At 54.8% G+C, this 10643-nt stretch overlaps 1 pseudogene; it reads right to left on the bottom strand.

Moving 5' to 3' along the window:
* LOC103725051 overlaps positions 1-9792 on the bottom strand; it is a 19373-nt pseudogene extending 9581 nt beyond the window's left edge.
* Positions 9793-10643: the final 851 nt, after the last annotated feature.

Below are 10643 nucleotides of genomic sequence, written 5' to 3' on the forward strand. Positions count from 1 at the left end.
ATATATTTTATTCATTATTTTTATTTTATGTGTATCCGTGTATTGCCTGCATGTAGGTAAGTGCACCCGTGTCGTGCAATGCCCGCGAAGGACAGAAGGGGACATCGGATCCCCTGGAACTGGAGTTACGGACAGTTGTTAGCTGCCATGTGGGTGCTGGGACTCAAACCTGGGTCCTCTACAAGAACAGCCAGTGCTCTTAACCGCTGAGCCATCTCTCCAGCCCTCTGCATTTATTTATTTAGTGTATTTGCATGTGTGTGGCATGTGTGTGGAGGTCAGAAGACAACTTGTAGGAGTTGGTTCTCTCTTTCCACCACATGTGACCCAGGGATCGAACTCAGGCTGTCAGATTGGTGGCAAGCACCTTGAACCGCAGAACCATCTCTCGGGTCCCTTATAACCATCTGATTCCATGTGATTCAACCATACTCAGCATATTCACAATGCTACACAACCAATACTACAGGCTATCTACTTCCAGAAGGTCACCACCTCAAAAGGAAACCCTGCCCAGTAATACCCACTTCCCACTCCTTCCTGCTTTCGCTTGACAACCACCAATCTACCCCTTGATTGGTAAATCCCCTGTGGGTGGACCCGGCCGGGCAACACAAATGGAACTGCGCACTTTGTGCACATGGTGTGTTTGGCATCTGGTGTGGTTCACTCTGCCTCATGGTTTCCAGGGTCCCCCACATACCTTTCCATGGCTGAGCAATACTCCAGAGCGTGGCTAGACTACATTTTCTTTACACATTCATGAGATGGTGAACATCAGGTCATTTCTGCCTCTCACAGCTGTGACAGGGCTACTGTGAGCATTCCTGTCCAGGTGACTGTCTGGGCTTGTGACTTCTCTGGGGGTATGCCTAGGAATTGGACTGCTGTTGGGCACCTTTTAGCTATGTCCAGTGAATGCAACAGGCAGCTCTGTAGTTCTCCTAAGTGGCAGAATAAGGGGAACACTCTAGGTGAGGGTGAGGTGCTTCTGTGCCTCTTGGAAAAGCCTCCTTGCTCCTCACGTGGAAAAGTGGAAGTGATGGAAGGGGTACGAGGCGGCCCAGGCGTCACTTCTACAGCCTGCTGGGCCACATCCTCAGGGTTCTGGTGATAGGCACTCCTGACCTGCAGCTGCACCTGGGTACACGGCTGGGTGGTGCTTGCATGTGTGCGTGCATGCATGTGTCCAAAGGTGTACGCTCCAGGACTGGGATGCTGAGGAGGCTGTGTACTGCGTAGTTTCCTTAAATTCTGGCTTAGGCCCGTAGCAGCATCCCGCATGGTGGCCACATGTACATTAAGAGAATGGAACCACGGGCGGTCTGTCCCCGGCTCTGACCTCTGTCACCTCGCCTGCCCAAGGTTCAGCTCAGGACAGATCCTACCTTCCAATCTGCCCAGCCAACTCAGTGGCCCTGCTTCGAGTCTCCTGGGAGAAGTTCTCACTGGCCACGTAGCACGTAGTGAGTGTGCATCCACAGAGCTCCCGGGGGTCTTGAGGGGTGTAGGTGCTCTCATCACCAGGGCTTGAACATCTGCCAGCACCTGCGAATCTGACACCACCACGGAAGGTTGAGAACCAGCAGCCTCACATCACAGCCACTTCCCGAGTACCCGTGCAGCTAGCCCTGGCTATCTCCCAAGGGCCTGTGAGGCTAGCTCCAGTCATCTCCCAAGTGCCTGAGCAGCAAGCCCCAGGATAAAGTGCTTGTGCATCTAGCTCTGGTTGATTACCCTAGGGACCATGAAGTTAGCCCAGTCTATTTCCTAGAGTCCTAAATAAACATTCCCAGTTTCTCTCCCCAGTGCACAAGGACCCTGGTGCCTGCACACTGGACTGAAGTCCACAAGGCACGCTCTGTGCTAGGCTAACCTGCTGCTCTGTGCTGAGCTAACCCACTGCTCTGTGCACATTAAGACTGTTCAGTGCTACAGCACTCCTGGTAGGTTGAGAATTTGAAAGAGGCTATCTGACCCCAAAGTCTGTGTTCTCTCCCCAGGGCCACACTGTGAACAGATGGTGGCAGGCAGAGCAGGCCAGCTAAGACCAGCCCAGGCTGCTGCAGGAACAGGAGCGTTGACATCTGTACCCAGCCAGGAAGCCTCCCTCACCCACAGTCCCATGACCTGGGTTTGTCCTCTGCCCCTTCCCTGGCTCCTGACCCACCCTGAGCCCTTAGGTCCAAAGATAGGTGTGTCACCTACTTCCTCCTCTCACAGCATTGCAGACCTGGCGGCACATGGAGTAAACAAGGCAGGCATTGGCTGCACTGTCCGCACCGCCACTCGGGCAGGAAAAACCCGGCCTGGGAGGAGGCGACCAAGCACTGTGTAAGCTGAGCTGCAAAGCAGGACGTGCCATGCCAAACCCCAGGCCAGCGCCACCCTGCAGGCCCTAGAGCCCCACAGAATTGCCAGGAGCTCCGTGCCACCCTGGGGGTGAAAAACACCCCACATATTCTAGAAGTTTCCTAGAGAGAAAGAGACCTCTGCTCTGGGCCAAAGGCCACCTCTCCACCTCTAGGATCAGCAGACTAACAGAGGTGTGAGCCCAGAGCTCTGCCTGACCTAGACAGCTACAGAGTCCCACGGGAGGCAGAGCAGGCCATGCCCATCTGGCCTTTGGCCAGCTCAGATGCACTCCCCAAAAGGAAAAAGGTGCCATCTGGTGTTAGACCCACACATGCCAACCAGAGGAACATGTAGGGAGCAGGCTAGGAAGGGGACGTCCTACCTGCCCACTGCGTCGTAAGAAGTCCCAGAGCCAGCAGTTGGGCCCAAGACTGCAGGGGAAAGAGCAGAGTCCAGCCTGAGCCCGTCACACACTCACAGGAGTACACACACACACACAGACATAGACACACATAACACACATGTACACACACAGAGACATAGACACACATACACACACGTACATACACAGAGACATAGACACACACGTACACACAGACATAGACACACATAAACAAACGTACACACACAGGCATCGACACACATATACACACAGACATGTAAACACACAGAGACATAGACACACATACACATGCATGTACACACACAGGCATAGACACACATGTACACACATACACATACACACACAGAGACATACACACACGTACATACTCAGAGACATAGACACACATGTACACACAGACATAGACACACATACACATACACACAGGCATAGACACACATAACACATATGTACACACAGAGAGACAGAGATACACACGTACATACACAGAGACATAGACACACGTACACACACGTACACACACAGGCATTGACACACATATACACACAGACATGTAAACACACAGAGACATAGACACACATACACATGCATGTACACACAGGCATAGACACAGATGTACACACATACACATACACACACAGAGACATAGACACACATACACACACATACATACTCAGAGACACAGACACACATACACACACGTACACACAGGCATAGACACACATAACACATATGTACACACAGAGACATAGACACACACGTACACACAGAGACATAGGCACACATACACACACGTATACACACAGGCATCGACACACATATACACACATATACACACACAGGGACATAGACACACATACACATGCCTGTACACACTCAGGCAAAGACACACATGTACACACATACACATACACACAGAGAGACATAGACACCCATATACATACACAGACATAGATACACATAAACACACATACATACACGCACACAGATACACATACACACAGAGACACACACACACACACATATATATATACACACCTAGATACACATACACACACAGACACACACACATAAATACATGCACACATACATATATACACGCATACACACAAAGACAAACATACACACACTCACATGCAGATACACACATATACATACACGTACAGACACACATACACAGACATACAGACACACACATACACATACTCAGACAGACCCACATGCAGACCCCCCACATGTGTGCAGTCATCCTTCACAGGGTCCCAGGAAGAGGCAGCGCAGAGACACCCACTTTCTTCCAGGCGTCCCCCGCCCCTGCACACATCTCTCCTGTAAGTACTTCGTTCTAACTGGGCGTCTCCACTCTGAAACAAGCCTGGGGTGGGTCTGGCCCCTGGTGAGGCCCAAGATGGCCCCTCTGCAGGGAAATGGCCCTGGGCAGAACCAGGCAGCCTGCTTGTCACGTCTTTAATACCAACGAGGCACAGAGTCCACCCCGGCAGACCCTGGAAGCCCCTGCTGCCCACACCGCAGGTCAAATCACCGCAGCCACTGGAACGGCCGTGGCCTCGAGGAGCTGGGTCCCACACTGACCTTATCTCCTCCTCTGGACTGTGGTACGTCCACGTCACAGGCTCTGATACAGGCTCCAGCAAGTCACAGTGGGAAAGGGCAAAGTCCACCTTCACCCGGGGGTACGGGCTCACCCTGCTGGCCTGTCAGGGGACATCAGGACATGGACAGATGCCCTCTGTGCACAGGTGCTGACCATACCAAGGAACGGGACCAAGTCAGTCAGTGGGGATGCCAAGCCGGTGGGAAAATGAGATGGTTAAAGTTGATGGTGCCAACCGGTGCTGGTGCAGGCACAGAAGCCATGAGCCTTCCCCCACTGTGGGCACGGGCAGGGGAGTGGCCACTCAGAGGAGCGGTCTGACAGCTCCTGAAAAGCCTGAACACAAGCAGCACCATGTAAGCCAGAGGTCCCACTCCTGAACAGACCCAGGAGAAAGGGGCAGTGTTGGCACAGGGTGGCGCAGCCACTTGGTGGAGCACTGCCCGGCCCCCCAAAAGGCAGAGCCTTGTCATGCTTCCACACGGTGGCCCCGAGGACACCACACTCCATGAGGGGAGCCCACTTCTGAAAATGCCCTTATAGGCAGGAAGTAGACAGAAGCAGCTAGGGTCCCGGGGAAGGCTACAGGGTGGTGCTTAGGGATGCAGCCTCTGTTTGGGGCTCTGAGATCACACCACACTAATGGTGTTGGTGGTTATATAACTCTACGAATATTCTAGAAACCAGCGGCTGGGTTGACATGGCTACCCCAGTGGGACTGGGGTTCCAGTTCAATAAAGCTACTAGGAAGATGGTCTAAGATGGAGGGTCAGCATTCACAGTCAACAGGGCCTGTGAGTGTGGAGTTCTAAGTCCTGGGTCCAAGGGGCAAGACGGAGACTCTGCCCACACTTGGGCATCTCTGATGCACCAGCTCAGGCTGTCAGGTCCTGCAAGGGGGCAGCCTCAGCCACATGTTGCCTGCTGGTGCCATTTGCCCCAGCGGCCAATGTGACTCGGTGCCTGGTATCCCTAGGGAGCCTTGCAGCCTTCCGACCTGCAGCCTTGTGACCTGCAGCCTCTGCCTCACATGGTGGTTCATGCCTCAGGCCTTGGTCAGGCTCTAGCACGTGTCACAGAGGATGGAGGAGCTGGATCCTCTCTGAGACACCCTCCCCCACATCCCCCAGTGTCTCGAAACGACCTTGGCCAAGCCCTTGGGACACACCACCAGGTTCCGAGAGGAAATCTCTGCTCTGTAGCTCTGGACATCCTCTAGGCAGTCAGGACCTCCTGGGTGTGGAAAGAAGGAGAGACAGTCACCATTCCCACATGTAACACAACTGCTGTTCACATGAGCTAGTCACATCTATGGCAGGACTAGGCTGAGCACCCGCCACCCCCAGGGGTCCAGGGAGAGGGGCCCAGCGTCTCTGCCAACCTGAACTCTGCTTTGCTTTTAAAAGATGTTATTTTCTGGGGCTGGAGAGGTGGCTGGGAGAAAGAGCAGGTGCTGTTCTTCCAGAGGACCCAGGTTCAACACCCAGCACCCAGACTCAGGCTGCCACTACCTCAGCAGACGCCCAAGCATGTGGAGCTATTTTGGGATACTGTGGAACCTTTTGGAAATGGAGCCTTGATGGAGGAAATGGGCCAGTGGGGATGAGCCTTGAGGTTTTACACCCTGGCCCCACTTCCTGTCGGCTCTCCTGCTTCCTAACTGTGGACTTGATGTGGCCAGACACCATGCCCTCTGCTGCCACGCCCTCCCCACCACGGCAGGCTGTGTGGAGCCATGAGCTAGAATAAACCCTTTTTCTCCCAAAGCGCTCCTTGTCAAGTGTTTGGTCACAGCAAGAAAATACTTAAAAAGAAAACTATCAGCTGGGCGTGGTGGCGCACACCTGTAGTACCAGCACTCGGGAGGCAGAGGCAGGCGGATCTCTGTGAGTTCAAGGCCAGCCTGGTCTACATAGTGTGTTCCAGGACAGCTGGGGCTACAGGGAGACCCTGACTCAAAAAGACAAAAAAAAAAAAAAAAAAAAAAAAAAAAAAAAAAAAGAAAATTATCCAATATGGTGCCAGCAAAACGGCTCAGAGGGCAAAGGCCTGGCTGCCAAGCCCGACAACCTGAGTTCAATCCCTGGGACCTCAGGAAGCAAGGTCACTCCCAACCCTGGTCCTCAGCTCATTACCATGTCATCCAGCGAGAACCGCGTGCCCTGGGGAAGACGTTGCCGTTCATGGAGATCATGGCACAGCTGTCGTAGTAGAGACGGTCACCGTCGCAGCCCTTCTGGTTGGCCGGCAGGTAGATGCCACCATTCTGAAAGAGGCGCGGGTGATGGTGGGGTTGTCGGTGCTGGTGCATGGGTCACCCCCGCCTACCAGCAGCCCCGGTTCAGGACACAGACCGCCATTCCCCACACGGTCCCAGAACGTTGTCACTGGCTTCCAGCTCTGACAGACATGGGTCTCAAAGCCCCACGCTAGGATTTACAAGCCTTTGAAAGGTCTTATAGAGCAGTTTCTTGAGTTGAAAGGTTCCATCCTGGAGGGACATTCCTTAAGACCCAGGAAGTTCCAAGGGGAAGCTCCTTGAGACTCAGAAAGTAAGCAACTCAAAATCCCCAGGAAGTCCCTGAAACTGACAGATGCACAGGGCCCCAAGTGTATGTAAGCCCAAAGAACTGCTGAGGAGACTCAGAGGAGCTGAGCTGCCTGCAGGTTGTACAACAGCTCCAGTTTCCAGCTTTCCTGACCTGTCACTCATGCTGGCGTGGGTTTTGGTGATGAAGCTGTCATGGAGTCATTTCTGCTCCTGTAAGTAACCCCTCACATATACTCCTGTAAGTAACCCCTCGCATATACTCCTGTAAGTAACCCCAATAAACTCAGTGGTTCATCAAGTTCAGCTCTGGTGGTAGCCTGACTTTTGTCTGTCATTGGTTCCCTATCTGGGGTGAGTTGACGTTTGTTCACGTCTCCCATGATGCCAGGTGTCAGAGAACATCACTTTTCCTTCCCTACAGCCCTCGGTGCAGTGCCGTCATCCCTACAGGCAGAACTGGGGTCACAGCAGCCAGAGTTCTGGATGGAGTGGCACAGAGTTCCAGGCCACCAGAAGCACCAGTGGCACACAAGAGGTCTGTGGAGGCCGGACATTGTTCCAGACCCCAGCGTGTCCTTCCCTAACCTGAGGTGGTCTCCCTGCTCCAAGGAGGACACGCAGCTCATCCCACTGTGTCCACATGGCCAGCAAGTGGCAAGTGCAAGTTCCCTTGTTTCCCCCTGACAGCCATGGACAAGGTACATCCTGGTTCCCCGTCAGCACAAGTGTCAACAAGCCTGCTTATCGGGGTGGCTGTTAGGGCCACTGATAAACGAGGGTGGCCATCCAGATTCTTCATCAAGACAAAGACCTGGCAGGCTTTTTCTCCCCCTGGCAAGGCCCCCTCTGGCTGATGGGTCCAGACCGGTCTAGTTAAGATCAAGACCAGTTGTGGACATATCTCAGCTTGGAGCTGTGGCCTATCAGCTTCTCTGTTTAAGTTGACCGATTCAAAATTAGGGGAGAGAGACCTGCCTTATACCAGCAAGAACAGTTAAAAGACCCAGGTCCCCTAGAGGCTTTGGATTTCAGTTTCTGAACCCCATCTCAACTTGTGGGGATCCTTTCTCTCTGTGTGAGTGTATGTCTTTACTTTTAATAAAGCTTGTTGCCTGTTATAGCTGAGATTCTTCCTGTCTTTAAATTTTTTAATTGGATAAGGAAATGAACCCAATCAAGCCCTCTAGACAGTAATAAGGCCTGGGAGGGGCAGGGTATGACTCTGGAATACAGTTTATGCACTGTGGGTGGCCCAGCCCTGCTCCAGGGTTCCTGATTGAGCCCTGTGGCCCTGCTCCAGCCATCCTACCCAGTGCCCACCTTGGTGGTGGCCATGGTTACCAGCACATGGTGGCTGCCCGAGGCATTGGTGATGATCTCCACACCGTCCAGGCCCATGTCGATGGGGGGGCTGTGGGCAGAGGCAGATAGAGGGACACATGGACTCCTGTGGCCCCTCAGTCAACCCAGAGGATCTCCATGACTCAGACTATGACCCCAGGAGGTTTCAAAGTGGGGGTCTTCCCACTGGCTCAGGTAGAACACAGGGATGGGATGGCACAGGTAGCCGGGCGACCTGTGTGGTGTCCAGAGTTCCTCATAGACCTCGCTCCCAATGCAGGTGTCCTGGGTGGCCAGCACCGCATCTCCAAAGGGCACAGTTTTCTGCAGTGGAAAGAAAAGAACACCCAAGACTCACGGGCTGCCCGTGGGGCTCTGCACTGGCCTCCCCAGACATCAGGAGACGTCCATGAGAGCTGCCATATTGTTACAAGTCTCCCGTGGGTCCTTTCTCAACCAGGGACATGCCCAGCCCACTGCTGTTGATCCCCAATGCTCTCCTATCTTCCCATTCATGACCACAGCTCACTATGGCTACAACGTGTTCTTTAAGTTTCCAGGGGCACAAGCCGCCGTCTTCATCTCTCATTACGTCTTCTGTTTATCAAGCGCTGGTCTACACAACGTGCAGCACCCAGTACTTCTCTGCCCCCTAGACAGTCACACCAGGTGGTGTTCTCATCCACAGTGCAGAAATGAACTGAGTGGTGGGCATTATGTGGCTCCCAGCTGCCAGGACCAGGGCGCAGAGTAGTGGGGCGAGGTAGCACACACCTTTCATTCTAGAACTTGGGAGGCACAGACAGGTAGAGCTCTGTCAATTCAAGGCTAGTCTCTATATAATGGGTTCCAGGCAGGGACAGAGTCTCCCTCTATAGATGCCACCCTGTTCCATCAAGTCACTGAAACTAAGGTGTGTGACACATTAGCTATGTTAGTGAAATTAATGATGAGCAATCTCAGAGGACAGTTCAGTCTCCTTAAAACACATGACACCTCTAACATGGGCTGGATCAAGTCCACCATGGTCACTTGCTGCTGGACTTCCTGGGGAGACATAAAAAGTCTGTGCACTCCACATAGAGACAGACCAAAGGAGGGTTCCCTCCAAGCCCAGCTGGGTGAGACAGTAAGTCGGACTTAAAGGAAGATACACTTCCAGGACGTCCCCTGGGCAACTTAGGGGCACTGACAGCATCAAAGAGTCACACCGTGGAACGGATGACCCAAGAAAATCTGCACCACTGAAGGATCCCTTGGGCAACGCACGGGCTCTGCCGGAGTCCTATGCCAGTCAACTTCTTTGTTCTTACTAACCTTAGGAACGGAGGGGTCCCACGGGGAACCTGAGATGGCTTGGGAGCCTGATTGGCCTGGGAACCTCTGCCCCTTCCACACAGGTCTGTTCATAGGCCCAGTCTCCTGGGGACTCGGTTGGGTGATCACAGGAACCCTGATTCTACATGGCCTCGGACGTGTTCAACCCGGGAGAAAACAGCTGTTGTTTTCTGCACCATCTCTTGAGGCTTGGGGAGTCCAGCGTCCTCATGGCTCAAGGCCGTTGCCGGGATCGGCGCGGCTGCGGTGGCGAGAACCGGGGGTTCCGGACCAGGGTCCGAGGGGGCAATGGGGGCACCGAGAGCTGCTGCAGGCCCGGCGCAGCTGGGCGGCCCCGGGCGCGCTCCGAGATGAGGCGGCGCGTCTTGCAGAGCAGAAGTACCCGACGCTGCAGGAGCCGACCGGGCTGTGTGGGTCGCTTCTGGGCCGCCTCCAGGCCCGGGCAGCACCTCGCAGTCAGGTTCCATCACGCTGCACCGCAGGAAGCACTGGGGCCGCGGCCGCGCCGCCCTCGCCCGCGGCTCCCCCAAGCTCGCGGCTCCCGCGTCGCCTCATCTACTCCGGGGAAGTCTCCGCGACCGCCATCGCCTTCCATCTCTGCGGGCCAAGGACACACGGGCCCCGCTGCAGCTGTCCGGGTCGCGGGATTAGACAGCGCCGTCCCTGGGCCCGCGCCCTTCCCAACGCCGGCAGCAGAGGTGGCCCGGACGAACGTCCCCGCGGGCTCCAGGGCGAGAGCTAGTGGACGCGACACGAAGGCGCGGATCGCAAGGGGACGCCCAGCCCGGAGCTGCGGACTGCACCCGCCACGGGCTATCCCGGGGACCTCAGGAGCGACGACCCGGTAGGTGTCCCTGAGCGCTACGGAAGGGCCCGGGAGCCCGGAGACAGGGGTCGAGGCCGGCCTGGGAATGGACCCACTGGGCTGTCTGGCCTCCTGCCGAGGGGACAGGGAGGCTCGGCTCCGGGCGCGAGTAAACAGACAACCGCAGGCTTCCACGAAGGCAGGCCTGGCCGCACGAGGAGCGGACTGGGGCGAC

This window comes from Nannospalax galili, unplaced genomic scaffold, assembly GCF_000622305.1.
Source record: "Nannospalax galili isolate Female #2095 unplaced genomic scaffold, S.galili_v1.0 scaffold1328, whole genome shotgun sequence".
In the NCBI taxonomy this organism is placed as follows: domain Eukaryota; kingdom Metazoa; phylum Chordata; class Mammalia; order Rodentia; family Spalacidae; genus Nannospalax; species Nannospalax galili.